This window comes from Mytilus galloprovincialis, chromosome 1, assembly GCF_965363235.1.
Source record: "Mytilus galloprovincialis chromosome 1, xbMytGall1.hap1.1, whole genome shotgun sequence".
Classification (NCBI taxonomy): domain Eukaryota; kingdom Metazoa; phylum Mollusca; class Bivalvia; order Mytilida; family Mytilidae; genus Mytilus; species Mytilus galloprovincialis.
The window spans coordinates 40,535,190-40,557,639 of NC_134838.1; the positions used below are offsets into that span (position 1 = coordinate 40,535,190).

General features: G+C 33.6%; 1 long non-coding RNA gene across 1 annotated transcript; it reads left to right on the plus strand.

Moving 5' to 3' along the window:
- Positions 1 to 1,288: 1,288 nt before the first annotated feature.
- On the plus strand, positions 1,289 to 19,841 carry LOC143074440 (uncharacterized). Its single transcript, XR_012977861.1, has 4 exons — positions 1,289 to 1,360; positions 7,365 to 7,793; positions 15,079 to 15,256; positions 17,964 to 19,841. It is a non-coding gene; the product is annotated as an uncharacterized LOC143074440 (long non-coding RNA).
- Positions 19,842 to 22,450: the final 2,609 nt, after the last annotated feature.

Below are 22,450 nucleotides of genomic sequence, written 5' to 3' on the forward strand. Positions count from 1 at the left end.
CCTTGCTGGTGTGCTTATTCAGCTTTGTTGGTAAACAATTAGATGGGTATTCTGTATTTATCTTTGACATATCTGTATCAATTTTAATGTTTTTTAATACTTCGTTGCCGTTGGTCGCCATTTTGGAAAGCCAGATATTTTACAACGTGTTCAAGTGTTTGTGGTTTTGATAAATGCACCTACTGACTCGTATCTTAACTTTAATAGTGTGTCCGGTTGTTGATTAATATTAATTTGCTAATATACATTATTGAAAATCTTTTTGAATTATTAAATGGGTCTCTGTCAAGTATAACTTTGATTCCATGCCTAGATTGCCGTTACTTTGACCTTTGGTTTTGACTTTGGGTATTAGCTTTTGATTGTTTCAATTGGGTTGTGAATTTTCAAAAAAATTTCAATGGAGCATCACTGAAAAGACATGTGGTGCAGTTAAATTTGTACTGTTGATATAATGACAGTTTCTAAATTTTATTGTTCGCGATTCACGATCTTTAAAGTCATATGAAACCTCAAATTATAAAAAAAAAAATATGCATATGTTTTTTATAACAAAATGGATAGTTTCCATTATTAAACTTATGTACATATACATTTTTCTGAAGAACATTCTTTATTTTGTCCACATTTAGGAGAAGATTACTTTTTTTAATTGCTTGCTTCCAGGAAGCAATTCGAAGACCTATTTTCCGTAGGCAAAGTGACCTTAGCGTGAACATTCTCGTAAAAATCCGGTGATCGCAATACGCATGGATCTGTCACTGAAATAAACTATTATCTGATTGTACATGTTAAACACGTGCTCAATATCCATGCTTTTTTGTTGAGTGTTTACTATTAAGTGACAATCGGTAAACTTCGGAGCCAAAACACGGAATTTAATGAGCCGCCATATTTGTTAAATTATAACAGACAGAGAGAAAACAATTGACGATTATACGATATATTTGCGTAAAAAATTATAAAATCGTGCACAGAAGACTAAGTTTATGAATTATACATGCATTGGTTCAAGAATTGGATAAACATTATTTTTCACCAGTCACTCGTTTCATAAAATCTTCTTCTTTATACTTTATTATATAACATTTTGTAAAACTTTAAAAGAATAATAGTTAAATAAAAACAAATTCTATCTAAATGTGTGACTGAACAACTTGTATGAATAGAATACAAAAGATCACTAGCAAACCATTCAAAACATTTAAATCCTAAATTGGGTCAAATAGTCCTTTGCAATAATGAATAATGTAATCTATCCACGTTATTCAAAGTTTCTATTTATAAATGTAATTCCTGGAAATATTTTGCATTTATAATAGGTGCCTTATACATATACAAACGTGCTAGTTCTAAGTTGGTGAGTACAGAGGATTAAAACTTTCTATTTAATTATATACACAATGCATGCAATTTTTGAAGTAGATTTTGCTTCTTGATTTTTAAATATTTCTTTGAAAAAAATTAGTATTCTTTACGTCCGAGCTATTGATTTTGTCATTTGATTGTGGACTTGCCGTTTTAAATTTTCCTCGGAGTTCAGTATTTTTGTGATTTTACTTTTCTGTGGAAAGACCTATTGTATTTGCTCTGATTATTATTAGGTCTTTCCACTTTTCTTTGGAAAGACCTTTTGTATTTGTTCTGATTATTATTAGGTAGAGGTGGAAAGACCTTTTGATTTTGTTCCGATTATTATGATTATTGGTTTTTTTAGGGCTTTCCACTTTTCTGTGGAAAGACCTATTGTATTTGATCTGATTATTATTATTTTTATTTTTTAGGTCTTTTCGCTTTTTGTGGAAAGACCTATTGTATTTGTTCTGATTATTATTTTTTTTTCCCGCCTAATTTTGTTCTTGCGATAAATATTTGAATCGCAATATGTCGATTAGACATTTTTCATATTGTATCGTATTGTTTATGCGCTTTTAAATTTCACCATGTTAAGCCAAACCATTTTCTTTGAAAGAGTTATTTCCCCATTCAAGGTTTATTAATGTGTGCATCTTCTTCGTAACAAAAAAAGATATCGACAATATTTCTTTCAAAAATTGTTCGTAAAATCCTCAGAAGATAAACTGTAAACAGCAAAAATGTTCAGCAAAGTAAGATCTACAAATAAGTCAACATGACCAAAATGGTCTGTTGACCCCTTTAGGAGTTATTGCCCTTTATAGTCAATTTTTAACCATTTTTCGTAAATCTTAGTTATCTTTTACAAAAATCTTCTCCTCTGAAACTACTGGACCAAATTAAATCAAACTTAGCCACAATCATCATTCGGGTATCTAGTTTAAAATTGTGTCCGGTGACCCTGCCAACCAACCAAGATGGCCGCCATGACTAAAAATGGAACATAGGGGTAAAATGCAGTTTTTGGCTTATCACTCAAAAACCAAAGCATTTAGAGCAAATCTGACATGTGGTAAAATTGTTTATCAGGGTAAGATCTATCTTTTTGTAAACTGGAAGAGGTCGTTTATATCCGGGTTTACAGGCAAAAGTATATAAAAGCTATATATTTTTGGAATCGGTGTGAATTAAGCTGCTATATGAGACCGGAAGTAACCTTTACTTAACCGGAAGAAGTACATTTTCTACTTTAGTTTACGTTAAAGCATATCAAAACAATTTATTATCGCATCAGTCTGAAGAAATTAGATTTTTTTAAAAATTTCTTTGATGTGGAAAGACTTTCAATTGTTTTTAATTTCTTTAAGGACGTGAATATATACTAGGCCATAGTTCATATATTGAAGCGACAATAGTTAACCGATGTTTAAATCTCGTAGATTGGGGAGGGATGCATCAATTAAGCTAATAAACAAACACTGAGATAATAGCATTAACCCCAAAAAAAGCCATTTAGATCGGGTTCGTCGACAGGAATAGCGTCTCTTACCATACGACGTTATAATAAGTTAAAATGTAATGCTCGAGAATAGAACACAATCGGTAATATTAAAGATGGACTTTATTAGTATTATAGGGATCTAAGGCAACGAATACACAAAATTTTTTTTTTTAAATCTATTCGGTCCTGTCTTTTATTTTGCAAAGTTGCTCATCCTGCTTTTTTCTTACTTAAAACTCCTTTCCTGCTCTTTTTTCTTCAAAAAGCATCATAGCACAACACCCTCACATTAAAATCAAATGGTCGTTTTCTTAGTAGCTTCATAAATTTTTGATTATTTTCGTTGATTTGATTGTGTTCTGTAACTTACCAAGTAATCTTTTTGGCATAAGTAAAAAGTAAACGTTACAGTCTTTAGTATTAAGCAAGTGCTTACAGTCTGGGTATAAGATACGTATAACAGTTATGGTTCAATGTTGTCGCTGCGCAAATAAGTAAGGCAACATTTATGAAAACAATAAGTCTTATTTTTTTGTTCCTTTAAAGCACGAGTTTTGGATTGTACGTCGTTTATTTATGTTGTTTAGTTGTACTTGTATTTTAAAAGGACAAAATGCAAAAATCATAAAACAAAGATTAGTTTAGAATAAGACGTGGTATGATTTCCGATAAGACAACTTAGATACCAAAATGACTTACAGTATTAAAACTACAAAATGTATAGGTCTGCGTACGGACTTCAGCAATGAAAAAAAAACATACCGCATAGTAAGCTATAAAAGGTCCCAAAATGACATTAGTTAAACAATTTAAACGAGAAAACTTAAACGTATTCCCTTTTGATGCACAGTCTCAGAAAGACCATTAAAAAAATATATGGCTATATATTATCAAATAAAGTATCATTCCCCTGAAGCCAAACTCACATCCATTTCCCATCAATGTGCATACACACAGTAATCAGTTCCGCCGGTTTTATTCTTTCTTTTTTTTCTATTCACTCGCAGCTATAAAATAAATCAAGTTATCTCATTGAAAATATCTAATTATCAATTTCCCATTTCTCAGCAGTAACATACCCTCTGCCCCTTTGTATGGTGTTTACATATCTCAATTGATACGTTATTCTCGTGCTTTTTCACACTATACGGACTTTATATATAGGGGTGTGCTCCTTACGCAGAAACTGCTCCAACAAAGTTATGAGGACAGATCAAAAATGACACTCCAAAAATTTTACGGACGAATTGGTTGATCCCTACGATGCGTCTTTGTCCAAACTAACTAAGGACTTTTTTACCACGTGTTAGATTGTGGTTAGTCATTACGTCGTCTAATCTTTTAATTACCGAACGTGACTTATTCCCGATTGTGACTGTTTTGCTGAGTGTGAATTCGCATTGCTATAAGACGTGTCACGGTACTTTTCTATTCCAAATTCATGTATTTAGTTTTGATGTTATATTTGTTATTCTCATCGGATTTTATGAACTGCCTTAACGTCTTTTCTATTATATGCATGTGTTATGGTACAGATAATTAATCACCTCCTTTATTTATTAAATTTCAGTGTGGTTCAACGAAGTTTATACGATATATTTGGTTTACAGTTTGATTCAGAAGAAACACCGACATAGCTAGATAATACAATTAATTATCTAACTACTACCACAATTTGATATTAAAAAGTATTGTTATTTTCATTGTTATTAATAAATGTAATATCAGTATTACAAATCTAATCTTAAATCAATCCTAATTCTATCTTATTTTTATGCCCCATTTATGGGCATTATGTTTTCTGGTCTGTGCGTCCGTCTGTTTGTGCGTTCGTTCGTCCGTTCGTTATTACGTCCGTCTGTCCCGCTTTAGGTTAAAGTTTTTGGTCGAGATAGTGTTTGATGAAGTTGTAGTCCAATCTACTTGAAACTTAGTACACATTTTCCCTATGATATGATCTTTCTAATTTTAATGCCAAGTTAGAGATTTTTCCACATTTTCACGGTCCATTGAACATAGAAAATGATAGTGCAGATGGGGCATCCGTTTAGTTTGGACACATTCTTGTTGGGAAATATTTTTAGTCATTCAAATGTGACGTCACTTTGTGTGTTTTTTTTAAAGAATTTCAAATGTGACGTCACTTTGTGCGTTGAGACTTTGGCTAACTCGGATGTGTATTTTTATGTGCTGGATTAGGTTGTTTTATGTAATGCATCCGTTTTTATTCTGTAGTTAGTCACCACTACGGACTGATCATGTAAATCTATTATATAGTCATTTTATAAAATTTACTGTTTGCAAAAGTATGATTTATTCTAAATAAAAAATGATGTTCTTGTCCAAGGCAGAAAACCCTAACCGTAATGGGCACAACTTTTTGGAATTTTTAGTCTTCGGTGCTCTTCAACTTTGTACTTGTTTTTGCTTTCGAACTTTTTTCATCTGAGCGTCACTGGTTAGTCTTATGTGGACGAAACAAACGTCTGGCGTATTAGATTTAAAACCTGGTACCTTTTGTTAGCTAATTTTCGTCTGTTTCTCTGTCCTATATGTTCTCCCATTTATTTGTATTGTAGTCCTGTCATGTAATGTTGTCATTTCAATGTTATATTTAACATTGCCTTTAAAGCGGGAGGTTTGACATACCACAAAACCAGGTTCAACCCACCATTTTTTTCTTAAAATGTCCTGTACCAAGTCAGGAAAATGGCCATGGTTACATTATAGTTCGTTTCTATGTGTGTACATTTAAGTGTTGTGTTTCTGTTGTGTCATTGTTCTCTTATATTTGATGCCTTTCCCTCAGTTTTAGTTGTAATTCGGATTTGTTTTTTTCTCAATCGATTTATGAGTTTCAGCGGAATACTATTGTTGCCTTTATCCAAGACTATATATATGTTTAATTATAAAGGGAAAAATATTGCTAAAAAAACTGGCAACAGTATTTTGTAATTCCCTTTAACGTATAGAACGACTTATTCAGGCACGGTCGGAAAGAACATACAAGAAAGTAGTACATTTTTTAAACAAAATAGTTCCTACGCAAAAGTGGGAATATTTGTGTAGTTTTTGGTATCAAATGAAAGCTTGGGGACTGTAGAACATTTGTTGAAAGTTTTAATTTGAAAAATAAAGAATTTATAAAATTTTGATAGGAGGACACATTTGGCCTGTTGTTCAAATAAGAAATTCCTGTTTTTGTTCTATCAAACTACCGAGAACCAGTAAAATTATGTTGATTTTTTCAAGCTCAAACACATCAAATTTTTTTTATTACAGCTGTCATATTCCTGACTTGGTAAATGCATTTTTATATGTAGGAAATGGTGATTAACCTTGGTGTTATAGCTGGCTAAACCTCTCACTTGTATGACAGTCGTATAAAATTCCATTCTATTGACAACGAGGTGTGAACAAAACAAACAGACATAATAGGTAAAATTGTCAAAGATAGAGGTACAGCAGTCAACATTGTGTTATAATCTTAATCACTGTAAAACACAAATATGTTACAAAGAAGCACAGAAAGGCATAAAGACAAAGTATATTACGCAAAAATGAAAGACAAGACTTTAATAACTACTTAACAGCAAAAAAAGTAAAAGGTCACTGTATTCTTTTTTTTACCAGAAATAAACATTATTATTACATCTAAATTAACTTCTATCATATCATTTTCGGTTATTTAATTAAGCAAGCATAAAATTAATATATAAAATTATTTATCGATTTGTAACATTAGATTTTTCGCTAAAGCAATCTGTAAATAGTTCTAACGGAATTTCCTTTCATTTTGGAAAACAGATGACTGTTCTTTAATTCTATTTGACTAAAACTCATCTTTTGCTTTTTATAATTCTTTGTTCCAAATGATAATTTACATGCCAAATTTTATTAAAAAATTGACGATTTTTCTTGATAATGATTTTTGTCTTGCTTCGTCTTGTTAAGTGTACATTTTTCTTTCGAGTAAATATGCGCATGTTAAAATGACTTATCCAATTTCCAAATTGAGTTTCTATGATGAGTTTATTTGGATTATTCAATCCTTAAAACATAAATATAGATATCATTAATTATTTTTGTGCGAAATATTCTACCACAAATTTTTGACTTGCATGGAAGTATGGTTTACCTGCAAGAATTTTCAAATACATGATGATTGGGTATTGCACAAAATTGTATTATTCTTGCACTGTACATTTGATACTACTACTTGAAATGTATCCAAAGAATAGCGACCAATATAAGAAGGCATGACGACATGACCTATAAATCAACATATTGAATACGATGAGCTGGCATCGTTTTTTGGCCTGACTGAGTATTCTTTGTAATGGTATGCTCTATGGTCGGGTCGTTGTCTCTTGGACACATTTCCCATTTCTATTCTCAAAATTATTACCATCTAAAACGAAAATTAGAATGAAAACGAAAATGCAGACACAATTAAGCCTTTTAGATGTACATTTTATAACATTTTAAATATTCAATTATTTTTCAGCCAACATGACAGAATCAGCTAACATATCGTTTTACAAGTTTTGTGCAATATATCCTCCAGATGGATTTTGTGAATATCAGAAACTTGGTCCTTACAAACTTTTCAACCTGATCACTTTTAAGGAACCTGGAAATTTTGCAATATGTCTATTATCTGGAGTTTTTCTCGGAAGTCTTGGTATTTACAAATCCGGTCGCAACGTGTCGTCGTTTATTCTATATCTGTATGGTCTGATTGTTGGGTATGGAATTATGGAAAGCATATATCACGCAACACTTTGGAATGGGTTCGGACGAATCGGAGAGACGATACTAAAGTTTCATCAAAGTCTGACAGTAGTATTTCTGACAAATACTATTGATTTCCGTCCATTTAAAGGACACACTTTGGTTTACCATTACTCTTTTATCTTTATCATTTTGATAGCTGGTAAGTAAACTAATGAATATGACTATTTTAAATTTGACTACAGAAACAAATTGTTCCAATAACGATAATGTTTTGATAATAAACAGAAAAAAACATCATATTTAGAATCATATTTATCTGGTTGATAATCATTCATTAAACTGAATGTTGGTAACACATCAATTATTCTGTAATCAGTAATTGAACAAAAACAAATAACCTTAATTTCATAAAATGAACAACTTATAGTCTTAAACAATAGATTGGAGTTATACGCAATATGCAGAGCTTTTAAACAGATTCCAAGTCTGTAAAAAATAGATCTTGCAAAAATTTTAACTGTTCATATTTATATATGTCGGATAACAAATGTTCTTAAACACTGCTGACTGCAAAAACAAGTCAAAAAGGGTACAACATCACCATAAAATAAAAATAAAATTAACAAGTGTTAGATATTTCGGATAACAGCTATCCTTCTTGATCACTTACATTTAACATATCCAAGTGAACTTGAAATTAAAGATACTACCGACACAAATAAATCTGCTTCTACCGACACAAATAAATCTGCTTCATATTTAGACCTTTTTTTCTCGAAATGACTACTGATGGTACTAGGTTAAATACCAAAATTTATGACAAACGCGATGATTTTAATTTTCCTATAGTCAACTTTCCATTTCTGTGTATCAACATCCCAGCGGCACCAGCATATGGAGTATATGTGTCTCAATTGATACGTTACTCTAGAGCTAGCTCAAAGTACGTTGATTTTGATGAACGAGGAATACTGCTTTCTCAAAAGTTGCTAAGACAGGGTTATGAATCAATCAAATTAAGGTCATCATTCAATAAATTTTACAATCGCCATCATGAGCTGATTGGTAATTATGACAAACGTGTGTCAGAAATCATATCTGATATTCTTCCTCAGTCATAATAACCTTCCATCATTACCGAACTGAACAAAGAAATAACACGACGGGTGCCGTATACGGTACAGGAATGCTTACCCTTCCGGAGCACCTGATTTCACTCCTGGGTTTTAGTGGAGTTCGTGTTGATTCTTATTTATTATTTGTAACTGTTGATGTAAATCATATATGTCTTTTGGTTTTACGAGTCTTTGTTTACTCCTTGGTTTTGATTGTTATTGTCTTAGTAATACCGCGATATAAAATGAATCATGTCAATCTATTCCAATTATAACACTATCACAATCTTGAAATTTATACAAATAAAAACAGTTAAAGCGAACATCAGAGACGCTGATGCAATTTTAAAATTTCCAAACACGGGGCAAATACTGCAAAAACATGCCAAAATAATAGTTATTTGCGATGTTAACTGGCACAACTCTAAAATTCCAAAGGTGATGACAGTTAAGATGTTACCAGAACTGCGTGGATAGCAATCCCCCATAAAACAAAAAATGCCCTAACCGATCCAAGTTGGTATAATATGTTAGATATGTTGGTATAATATGTTAGATATGTTGGTATAATATGTTAGATATGTTATATATATATATCATATTTCCCCTCCGGTTTATATGATCCGTTTATCCTATATAGACTCTTAAAATTCAAGAGTCTATCTTAAATTGAGGGTAAATTATATGGCCTTCCAAATACCGTTTCGATCACTAACATCACTGAAGAGACATTTATTGTCGAAATCCGGATCTGGTGTACAAAAAAGATATTGACACCTTATGTTTGTGGCTTAACATCTTGGCCACAAGTTTATTGTTTTCTGTTTAGTATTAAATTTATATTAAGATCCATTTTGTTACATCTTGTGATCAATTTTATTTGGCAGTCAGCAGCGTTAAAGAACAGCAGTTGCTCGACATGTTAGTCAAATGCGTTTTGTTTAAATATACTTTTTCACTTTTTTGGTCTTTTGAAAAATGTTGTTTGTGCTGTATTTAGACCCTTCTACAACGAAATTTGTTTTACATGCACACGTATAAACATTGCGGTTTTTATTCAACGCAATCATAGGTTTGAACGTAGTTTTCAATTTAGACTCGTTTATATTTTTTCGTTTGGGCTTGTATCATATTTTCCCTCCGGTTTATATGATCCGTTCATCCTATATTGACTCTTAAAATTCAAGAGTCTATCTAAAAAATGAGGGTAAATTTTATATGGCCTTCCAAATACCGTTTCGATCCCTAACATCACTGAAGAGACATTTATTGTCGAAATCCGGATCTGGTGTACAAAAAAATATTGACACCTTATGTTTGTGGCATAACATCGTGGCCACAAGTTAATTGTTTTCTGTTTAGTATTAAATTTATATTAAGATCCATTTTGTTACATCTTGTGATCAATTTTATTTGGCAATCGCCAATGGCAGTCAGCAGGGTTAAAGAACATCAGTTGTTCGACTTGTTAGTCAAATGCGTTTTGTTTAAATATACTTTTTCACTTTTTTGGTGTCTTGGAAAATGTTGTTTGTGCTGTATTTAGACCCTTCTACAACGAAATTTGTTTTACATGCACACGTATAAAAATTGCGGTTTTTATCCAACGCAATCATAGGTTTGAACGTAGTTTTCAATTTATACTCGTTTATATTATATATATATATATATATATATATATATATATATATATATGGCGTACTTATAAATATAATTATTTTCTGTGACTGTATCTTGCATTAATTTGTAGGATCCTTTACTATAGATAATTGAGCTGATCTGTAACAATAACATCTCCATGCCTTATATATCATGTACTGTATGTATGCCGCTAGATTAAAACTGACGAGGAAAGGTAACATACGGCCACCGAAAGCTTTATTATTGTGAAGCCCAGGTGGTCGTGTGGTCTAGCGGGACGGCTGCAGTGCAGGCGATATGGTGTCACGATATCTCAGTAGCATGGGTTCGAATCCCGGCGAGGGAAGAACAAAAAATTTGCGAAAGCAAATTTACAGATCTAACATTGCTGGGTTGATGTTTAGACCAGTTGTATATACATTATGTACACAGCCATGTATCACCATCATTGCTGGTGATCCGTGACTCAGACGTACTTATAAATATAATTATTTTCTGTGACTATATCTTGCATTAATTTATAGGTTCCTTTACTATAGATAATTGAGCTGATCTGTAACAATAACATCTCCATGCCTTATATATCATGTACTGTAGTACGCCGCTAGATTAAAACTGACGAGGAAAGGTAACAGACGGCCACCGAAAGCTTTATTATTGTGAAGCCCAGGTGGTCGTGTGGTCTAGCGGGACGGCTGCAGTGCAGGCGATTTGGTGTCACGATATCTCAGTAGCATGGGTTCGAATCCCGGCGAGGGAAGAACAAAAAATTTGCGAAAGCAAATTTACAGATCTAACATTGTTGGGTTGATGTTTAGACGAGTTGTATATATATATATATATATAAGTGCCTATAAATAGCAGCACATGACATACAAATCTATGGGAGTGTGGATTAATCAGTACAGAGATTAATTCAATTACACAAATAAAATTAAAGATTGCCTATCAATGTAATTTTAACACACTAATTAGTATGTAAATATAAGAATGTTTAAAATATTTACAAAATGATGAAAATAAACGCAATATTTCGCTAGACCAACTAGCTTTATCAAGCGTGCATCTATCCAGGTGAAATCGGATGTAGATGATAAGAAACTTTTGCAGCTCAACGTCTATGTTGCACTTAACTGCCTTTAAAATAAGAAAATTTTGCAGCTCAATGTCTATGAGCACTTGAATTTAGCTGCTTTGAAAATAAGAAAATTTTGCAGCTCAATGTATATGTTGCACTTAGCTACCTTAAAAATACATAATTGGTAGTTGAAGTTAGCAACGTCCATTGGCCAATATTACGGGATAAAAAGGACGATGCTTTGTTTTAAATTATTCTTTATCTTTCCTGTATCTTTTTTCGTCTTTTTCGTTAAGACCATCAGGTTCTAAAGTGTGGAGTTGGTGGATCCAAAAGTTTTCTCTTCTCCATCTCGCCGTGGTGTCCCACTCGGTGTTGACTTCTATAATTTGGAAAATAACATTATCAAAAGGATGTTTCGTTGAACGAAGATGTCTTGAGAGAGGACAGTTTTTGTTGGTTTTGTGCGATGAACGATGGTTATTGAGCCGAATATTAAATTTGTCCATTGTTTCTCTCACATACTGAATGCCACAAGTGTCACATGTAAATAAATAAATTGAGTTTTCCGTTTTACAGTTGGAATTAGAGTAGATGGTATAATTTTGTTTAGTAACGGAGCTGATGAAAGAACTGCTTGTATTGGCAGCTTTACAACAAAAACAATTCCTTCGACCACATGGTTTGTAGCAACCTTGCGATGGATTTGGCTGCTTTGCTAATACAGATGTCACTTATTTGTCACGGATGTTTTTAGGTCTTCTGAAGGCCATGACTGGTGGTGATGAAAATACTTTTTTTTTTAGATTTAAATCATTTTCTATAATTTTCCAATGCTTCTGAACAATGGATGACACATTTTTAGCTCACCTTTCCAAAAGGAAATGTGAGCTTTTGCCATCACTTGGCGTCCGTCGTCGTCGTCCGTCCGTCGTCGTCGTCGTCGTAAACTATTTCAAAGATCTTCTCCTCTGAAACTACTGAACCAATTCAAACCAAACTTCATCTGATTGATTCCTAGGGTATCTAGAATAAAGTTTGTGTTTTAAGTCCCATTTCATCAAAAAACATGGCCGCCATGGCTAAAAATAGAACATAGGGGTAAAATGCAGTTTTTAGCTTATAACTCAAAAACCAAAGCATTTAGAGCAAATCTGACAGGGGTAAAATTGTTTATCAGGTCAAGATCTATCTGCCCTGAAATTTTCAGATGAATCGGACAACCCGTTGTTGGATTGCCGCCCCTGAATTGGTAATTTTAAGGAAATTTTGCTGTTTTTGGTTATTATCTTGAATATTATTATAGATGTAGATAAACTGTAAACAGCAATAATGTAATGCTTGGGGTATACAATGTTTTTTTATACTTTCATCATAAATTATATTATGAACACGAGACAAACGAGACATTTCAGTGTGTCCACTCTTGTTTTTGCTTTTGAAGAATATATGACAGAATCGAAGAACCATTTATATATGAAAACCCAAAATAATCATTCATGGAAGATTTAAGCAAAAAATTTAAGGTGAGCGATTCAGGCTCTTGAGAGCCTCTTGTTAAAATCAGGATGGTAAGTGAGTACAAGGGGTGTTCTGTTAACTGCTTTATTCTTATCTTTGTACTCAAGAAGTTCTTGGCGACTAGTTTTGTTTGCTCTTTCGAAAGCGCTATCAATGATGTTGTTATTGTATCCTCGAACAACTAGATGTTTACGAAGTTGTCCAAGTCTAGCATTTTTCGTATTTTCAGTAGAGCATATTCTCTTGATTCGCAATGCCTGGCTGAATGGGATACCACGGGAGCAGTGTTTAGGATGGCAACTTTTAGGAGAAAGGAATTGATGTTTGTCCGTTTGTTTGGTATGGAGGTCCGTTATAATGGTTCCGTTCTTGATGTAACTCGTAGTATCGAGGAAGTTTATTTTCTCCATAGATGATTCATATGTAAATGTTATTGAATGGTGGAAAGAGTTACAGTGTTCTAGAAATTCATTAAGATGTTCTTGTGAATCTGTCCATTTGAAATCAATATCGTCAATGAATCGGAACCATGATAAGGGCTGATATGGAGCACTAGCCAAGAGGCGTTTTTCAAGTTGGCCCATAAATATGTTGGCATATGACGGGGCCATTTTTGTGCCCATACTAGTACCGTCTATCTGGAGATAGTGTTTTTCATTGAAAGAGAAGTTGTTATTCTCCAGTACTAGTTTCAGAAGTGTAACAAGGCACTCAGTAGGAGGATTTTTTTCACTACGAGTGTTCCATGCCTCTTCACACGCTGCTATTCCTTCGTCTTGTGGAATGTTGGTATATAAAGAAGACACGTCCATGGAAATATTTACACCCCCTCCAAGACTTTTTGCAAGGGTTCTTAATTTGCAGAGAGCTTGGGACTCCCTATACACGAGGCATCGGATTTAATGTCCCCATTCTGACAGGCTGTGTCCTGGCAAATCCCGCAAAGTCAAATAAACTCATCACAGATACCAGGATTAAATTTGTATATACGCCAGATGCCAAACATACAGCCTACCTAGGCAAGTGTTTTATGGCTGGTTCAAAACCCATTCTTTGATGAGAATGGGACAAAAACGAAATAGATACTGCACCGTGGCGTAATATTGTTAAGATTTCGAGAAGATTCTTATGAATAGGTGATTCAGAGGAGAAGTGGATACAACTGCATGTATCATTTGCACGACGGGTGCCACATGTGGAGCAGGATCTGCTTACCTCTCCGGAGCACCTGAGATCACCCCTAGTTTTTGGTGGGGTTCGTGTAGCTTATTCGTTAGTTTTCTATGTTGTTTCATGTGTACTATTGTTTGTCTGTTTGTCCTTTTCATTTTTAGCCATGACGTTGTCAGTTTATTTTCGATTTATGAGTTTGACTGTCCCTCTTTTGCAGATATGATAGGGCCCATATCTTCCCGAAGCTACCCCTGAAACAGATGAGCCGCGTCCACCCTGATTATCTAACCAACTCTCTTTTGAAAGCGGGCATAATATAAAATAAAATTAGTCAATAATATTCATTTAAAGACAATTAATTCTATGAAACTTCTTAGGTCGGAACTTTCCATTTTATTTATACGTTTACATTTAATAATACTGAGGAAATATACATTACCTTTTGAAATGGATAATTGTTTATGAATTATATAAATCGTTAGACATGAAAAACGTGTTTTAGATATACATGACTTATAGTTTTAAAATATATTCGTCAAATATAAAAAAAAAAAAAAAAAAAAGTGTTGTCCTATATACCCTAACAAAAGCAAAATCTATATACAATATTTAAGTAAATATTTCAGTGTCCTATGTCTTCCGTTCTTTTGACTACTTAGAAAGTTGCTTTGCTTATTGACCTAAATATGTGATCTGGGATTGAGGACATATGCCACTTTATGTATATCAGTATAATTACAATTCCGTTACAGGTTGATCATGTATACCCGCCTGACAGCGATATCGGTATTGCATGCCCCACTTATAGATCGAGAACACATCTTAGATATGTTACAAAACAAATTAAAATACTTTTCATTTTGTCAAAATTAATCTATTGTATCCTTAATTCAATATTCTAAATTGTACTGTAATGGTAAATTTCAGCTACCTGTCATAAAATATTTTTCTTTTAGGAATGTATCCAATGGTAACAGTAGTTTTAAGTTCTTCTTTTCCTGATAAATGGGTCGGCTGGTTAACGTTTGACGTTATCTGGCTCATCATTTTGTTAATTTGTACAATAATATGGATATATAGAGACAGCTACGGGCTGACTGGGATTGGTGCAAGACAATCGTTTTGGCAGATGTGGTTAGTATGAATAAAATGTATAACGAAGAAAAATATCATGACTTTAAATGATAGATGTGGGATAAACGTAAGTGAGAAAAAAACCCCGATTGAATGTGTAGGAACATTTTAAATTCCTAAAACGAAAGGCTTGAAGGTAACACGTTTGTGTTTACAATTAAATGGCCTTTGTGTTAACAGAAATCGTTTCAATGATTATAAATACAAAGAGATGGTGAGTAAACGTAATTAAGGAGGTAGGCCTTGGTAACACCAACATTTTCCTTTTGTTTAATTTTTCTTATATTTTCATCATTGAAAAGGTAGGGGTCCGTGCATCATCTGCCAAAGTCTTAACGAATTTCACCGTTTCATTTTATATTTAGAGTATAGTTTTGGGGCACCCTAAAAAACGGTTGCAAACACTAGTAGGTAAAAATCATAATGATTGTGGTTTTTTTTTTGCACATGTTGTCATTTGAAATACCCCTGACTGTCAAAATGCATAGAAGAAACATATTTTACAATAAATCTGAAACATCAGTGTAATACAAAGAGCCTGAATGTAAACAAAAAACCCGGTTTTTAATAATTGATACGTCAAAAGTCTGGCCAAACTCAAATAACAATTATGTTTTCAAACTTAGCCAGAAAAAAAAAATTGTCGTTTAATTCCTGCGAAAAATTGATGAAACATTTATCAGTTAATAATCTTGAAAATCACAAACTTTTATCACATTTGACCGTTTGGAATTTTTAAAATCTTTAAACAAGTTGGTTAACAATAAACTCATCATAGACAACAGGATTAAAAATTTATATTTACGCCAGACGCGTTTCGTCTACAAAAGACTCATCAGTGACGCTCGAATAAAAAAAAGTTTAAAAGGCCAAATAAAGTACGAAGTTGAAGAGCATTGAGGAGCAAAATTCCTAAAAGTTTTGCCAAATACAGCTAAGGTAACCTATTCCTGAGGTAGAAAAGCCTTAGTATTTCTAAAATTCCGAATTCTGTTCCCAGTAAATTTATAATTATGAACATATCAATGATAACTCAAGTCAACACAGAAGTGCTAACTACTGGGTTTGTGATAACCTCGGGTGGGGGGGGGGGGGGGGGGGGGAAGGAATAAATCTCCACCAGCAGTGGCATCGACCCAGTGGTTGTAAATAAACTCATCATAGATACCAGGATTGAAAATTTATATTTACGCTTGACGCGCGTTTCGTCTACAAAAGACTCGTCAGTGACGCTCGAATAAAAAAAATGTTTAAAAGGCCAAATAAAGTACGAAGTTGAAGAGCATTGAGGACCAAAATTTCTTAAACTTTTGTTAAAACAGCTAAGGTAATCTATTCCTGAGGTAGAAAAGCCTTAGTATTTCTAAAATTCCAAATTTTGTTTACAGTAAAGTTATAATTATGAACATATCAATGATAACTCAAGTCAACACAGAAGTGCTGACTACTGGGTTTGTGATACCCTCGGGGAAATAAATCTCCATCAGCAGTGGCATCGACCCAGTGGTTGTAAATAAACTCATCATAGATACCAGGATTAAAAATTTATATTTACGCCAGACGCAGGCACACGAAAAATAATAGAATTTTGGCACAAAATTCATTTTGCCCCCTTCAAATCTTCTACAGACTGTCTTTGCATTATTTTTATGTGTAATAGTCAAAGGTGTACTGTCCCAATAATATTTGTAATAAGTTTTATAAGGAAAAACAGTAATATTCAGTATGAGACAAGTACAACTATATATTGGTTTCTCTCCCCGACTACAAAATGCCCCTGTCATCAATAGCAGACGCTATCAGAATTTATTATTTTGACAGTCTGTCACTGTTTAGGTACACTCTGTGTGTTAAAGTAGGTTATTAATTAGCATAAGCTTGTACTAGGATTGATGTTCAGGTCATAACTTCTAGAATAGTGTTGTATATATTTGAGAAAAAAACAGAAAAAAAACACAAACAGTAAGTACAAATTCTGTATCAATGACTTAGCACTAAAATCATATTACTTCATTATTTAATCCAATTGTTCCAATCTAATTTCCCAAAATTTCCAAGATTTTTTCTAAATGATGCCAAAAGACACTGTAGTCAGAGACTCAGTATAGTTCCTCCAGAACCCCTCAGACTCAGTTTATTGGTGGTTCTTTTTTAAGCATCTCATGTCTGAATGGTAATTTTCTACCTTTTCATCCACGTCATTAAAAAAGAATTTCTTTTGGTTTATTCTTGGTGGTGTCAAACATGCGCAGTTTACTATATCTGTTTGCATCATTCATTTTCCTGCTCGAGTTTAAATAAGGCTAAATAATGTTTGTTGGGTATCATAAATTTAGTTTGAAATTCGTTCTCCACAATTCGTCAGATTTTGAAGTGATGATCTCAGGAAAGTGTTTGAGTGATGTCATATTTATCTGTTCCCTTGACTGTTAGGGATAATCAAGACAGAGCATTTTAACATGGTTAATTATGAAATAAGGAAGTATGAAATACAATGGGGACATTTAAAAAGAGATGTACCAGCATGATAAAAACAGAAAAACGACGAAAAGACAAACAACAGTCAACAAAACACTAAAGACAAACAACAAAATCATCACCAAAGTTCTATGTAATTGCTTAAAGAAAGAACCAAACGAACAAGTTTAAATGTGTATCGCATGTAACAAAATGTAAATTTTTCACACCATGATACCCTTTTTTACAGGTATGCCACCGGTTGTGTGATTATTGCATATATGCTGTGGATTTTTGATACATTCTTCTGTACATATGCTTTCGCTAATTTACATCTTCATGGAATGTGGCATTTACTTATTGCCTTGGGATTTTTCTACTTAACAACGTTGATTTCCTGTCTCACAGCAAGATTGGGACATTTCAGACCGAGAATTACGTCTTATCCATCATCGTGGAGGTTGCCTTTAATCTTTTTTGTTGAATGGGAAACAGCTGACTAAAGTTTTTTTTAATTTCCCATGGACACAATATAGACTTTCCTTGAAGATTTCTGTTGCGACATATCGAAAACTCTTGTAACATATTACTTTCTATTGTTATGGAAACTGTCCATTACTACCAATTGAATATGTTAAGTTTCCGGCGAAAATATTATCTACGGCTGTTAATTTAATCACGCTTTAAAATGTATTTTCGATTTATCGACATGAAAAATATGACACAATTCTGTTGAGAAAACTAACGGCCAAAGTTATTAAGACAAGTTATGGAAAACAAGAATAATAACCAACGTGAACCACCGAACGTCTGACACACTGATACAAAACGTGGCGGGGTAAACATGTTTGTGGGCGTTTATCCCATCCTAACGTGTGGGTACCCAAATTGCACCTATCTTGACAGTTTTTCAACCTACGTTTATTTATGTTTCAGACAAAAGTTTCTTATGTTTTTTATTTTGTAGATGTATCACTTTTTACTATTTTGTTTCACCAATTTAATTTTGAATCCATATTCAATCATAGAAAAATTGGTCTGAACTGACCTCCAAACCATCAATGATTCTGTAATGAGGAGTACCAAAATTGTATCCATGCTTAAATTTTCATCGTCAAAAGTCGAATAAAAGAGCTTTTGAGTAGTTTCTTCAAATATTTGGAACAATTGGATTTTAGTCTGCTTACTCATTATTTTAAGAAATGAATGCTTTTTACATATTGGATTTGCTAATTTTAAAAAGATGACGTTTTGATGACGTAGCATGGCGACGTTTCAGAACATTTTGTTTTAAATGATAGACTAATATCTATATTTTAATTTCTGGTCGTAAAAAGTTTCTATGGTCACATTTTTATATGTTAGCCCTTTAATGAGGTACCCCTCAATTTACGGTCTTTGGTAGTCACTTTAAAATCCAAAAATAAATATTTTTGTTAAACTTCCCGCTATTTTCGTATATATTTTCGAGGCACATATCATCAAGGATCATCGGAATGATGAAGACATATATATCATACCATCCCCGGGTAAAACTTTCAAACTTAAAGATGGCTGTTTTTCAGATGGAAATTTAACGCGTTTTTCTTTGAAAACGAGAAAACATATGATTCAAAACAGTATTTGACATTTGAGCGGACAACATATATTATTGCGATACTGCATGCAAATTTTGTTGGGGTTTGAAACAATTTTGTCAAAAACTCAAAAATAAAAATATTATTTGTACCTTTTTTAATTACGGAATTTTCCTATCCGTCAATCAGCTCCACCATTTATTTTTTCCTTAACAATGCATTTGATAGTTTCGATGTGATTATGTACATTTTCCTGGATAAGTTTTTTTGTGAGAGAAATTTGAATATATTTAGTAGTTCTTCCGTGTATTTTCTGTAAATAAGTTATAGTTTAGTAATAAAATTTTGACTTATTATGAAAGTTTACCAAATCCTTCGGATAAGACGTTTTTCCGGATAATGACTATAATAGTTTATATTGTGTTGAAACAAATACATTGTATGTTAATGTTAAACCCTGTATGTTAATGTTAAAACCCAGACCAATTATTATGCATGCAAGCGGTCGAGAAAAAAATACTATTGAAGTTTCGCAGAGATTTGGTGTATAACAAGGAGATGCAGTGGCGGATCCAGAGGGGGGGTTCCGGGGGTCCGCACCCCCCCCCTTTATTTTGGCCGATCAATGCATTTGAATCGGGACATATGTTTTGCACCCCCCTGCACCCCCCCCCCCCCTTTGCCCTGGGCTAGCACCCCCCCTTTCGAAAATTCCTGCATCCGCCACTGCGATGCTACAACCAACTTCTTTTGATATTTTGCTTTCCTTGGGCGAAAGAGTTGTGATTCATCAGTGATGTTATAAGACTAAAACCAGAAGGCAAAATTTGTTGCGTCTTTAAATAAGTAACAACAGAAAGCCATATATGTGATCAAACTGATCCACATGTATCCTCACAACCTGACAATTTTATTCGGTCTCGCGCTCAGTTTCCTCCTTGTAGTTTGGATACAAAAACAGGTGTTTTTTTGTGTGTAAAAGCACAACCTTTTAAATTGACAGAAAACTACACAAAACTGAGTCGTCTGAACGTATTGTTAGTCTTTTGAGGTGTGCTAATGTGAGTAGTTATTTATCCATGCATGGCATGGTAAAGATAATCGCGAGTACAGATTTATTTTCAAATGCAGTCTACCTTTCATCATGCATTACCAAGTACTTATTTAAGTCAACACCTGTGCAATCAGGTAAAACAGTTACTGAAAAATTAGAATTTGAACTTGCTGTCAATTTATTGATAAGGATTGGTAGTGAGGATCTGTTCTTTCATAAAAAGCACATCCTTGACATATACCTGTACCGATCACTTTTACCCAACATTGTATCTGATGTTTCCAAACTGCCAAACTCCAGAACAAACTAACTACTAATTAGACATTATGACACCTTAAAATTCAGACACAGCGGGGCCAAGGGATATCAAATATAGAGTTTAGCTCTGAACTCAATATAGAGGATGCCATATCTGCTTTAGGAAAATTGAAGTCTATGTTAAGACTTTCAGAATTACACCAAGGTGTGTCTGAAGATATCAAGGATACATTAAAAAGAAGAGCAAATACTTCACTCTGCCGCCAGCGCTCTTATGAGCTATGTCATCGTTGGGTGTTTCTATGGAAAAGCTGCCCATGTCGCATCTGAAGTTCATTTGTTCGTTAATTGATGAAAAATCACACAAAGGCGCTTCTGGACCGTATATAACAAAATATACGTAAATGTATGGCTATAACAAAATAAATCGTGTCTGTAGCAACATTCGCCCTATTACATGTGGGATTGGCCGTGCAGTTATATCATGAATACGGGAATATGGGCCACGAACATTAATAGAAACTTTGTACCCACATGGCTTTTGTGTTTCCAATGCAGAGGTAAGACTATACCTGACAGGCATTGCCATGCACGAGTTTGACCGAATCAAGACGGTATGTACGCTCCAGATGGCATTGTTTCAAAACACCAAGGGGAATGTTTGATACAAAAAGGTGCCGACAATATAGGCACCAACACGGACACAATTGTTAGTAAGGAACGTTTCATTCCATGGCACGAGCAGACTTTCAGGTTTCTCGCTGCATTGAAGAACCATTGGTGGCCGTCGGCTGTTGTCTGTTCTATGGTCGGGCTGTTGTCTCTTAGATGCATTCCCCATTTCCATTCTCAATTTTATTATCAATCCACAATTGATTCCAGAAAGCGTCAGATGAAAGTCAAGAGAGGTCAAGATAACAATTTTCAATTGACTGACAGTGCATCATCTTTACGGCAGCTGTTTCATTTTATCAAAGGTAAGAGAGGTCCTGTTCGTGTTCCGAATTCTTTCAAAAATTCGACCGGGAAGACAAAAATGGATAAACCCCAACATTTTTCATGGGACAAATGTCATCAGATAACTTACAGGATTACCTTTGTACTTGCAAAGATAAATCTTTGTGCTCAAAAGCTGTGTTTGTTTTGAACAAACTCTGACCTGTGCCGAACTTGTTCGTGTCAAAAACGGGAAGTGTGTTGTAATGCTTATACGCGTATTGAATCCGCATATGATGACGAAGAGATTGATTCACATCCCTATTAAATGAATACTTGTATGTCGCTTTTAAAAGACAAGTTATATAAGGGTCATGACTGATTTTAAATTACAACATTTACAAATTGGCATTACATTGTATTATTTTCCATTACTTCCCTAAAAAATTACGAGTCTACATTTTTTACCAGGATAATTCCACTAAGACAATGTTCATACACCAAACTGACTTTGTTTTACACCCAACCAAACGCTAAAGCAATGCATTTCACACTTATGATTTCTTTTAAACCTCGCGTTCGCCTCGGTTGACTATGTTATTTTTTGTGTTATAACTGATCCGTCCAGATTTTGCAAATACACAATATGTACTTATATATAACTAGATATTAGTTTTCACAAAATATAAACCTTTTAGATGCAAAATTAAAAACACTGTTACAGTGCTTGAATTTTGTTTTTTTCAAAGATAGAAAAAATACTAAAAAAATTTGATAAGCTTGGGCCTGTTTATCGAAACTGTCCTAAAATCGGTCCTAAGAATTTCTTAGGACAGAAGTTAGGATAAAGTTAGGACCGACTTACGACACGTCTCAGCATGCACATCGAACCGATCTTAGCTAGGACGTCAT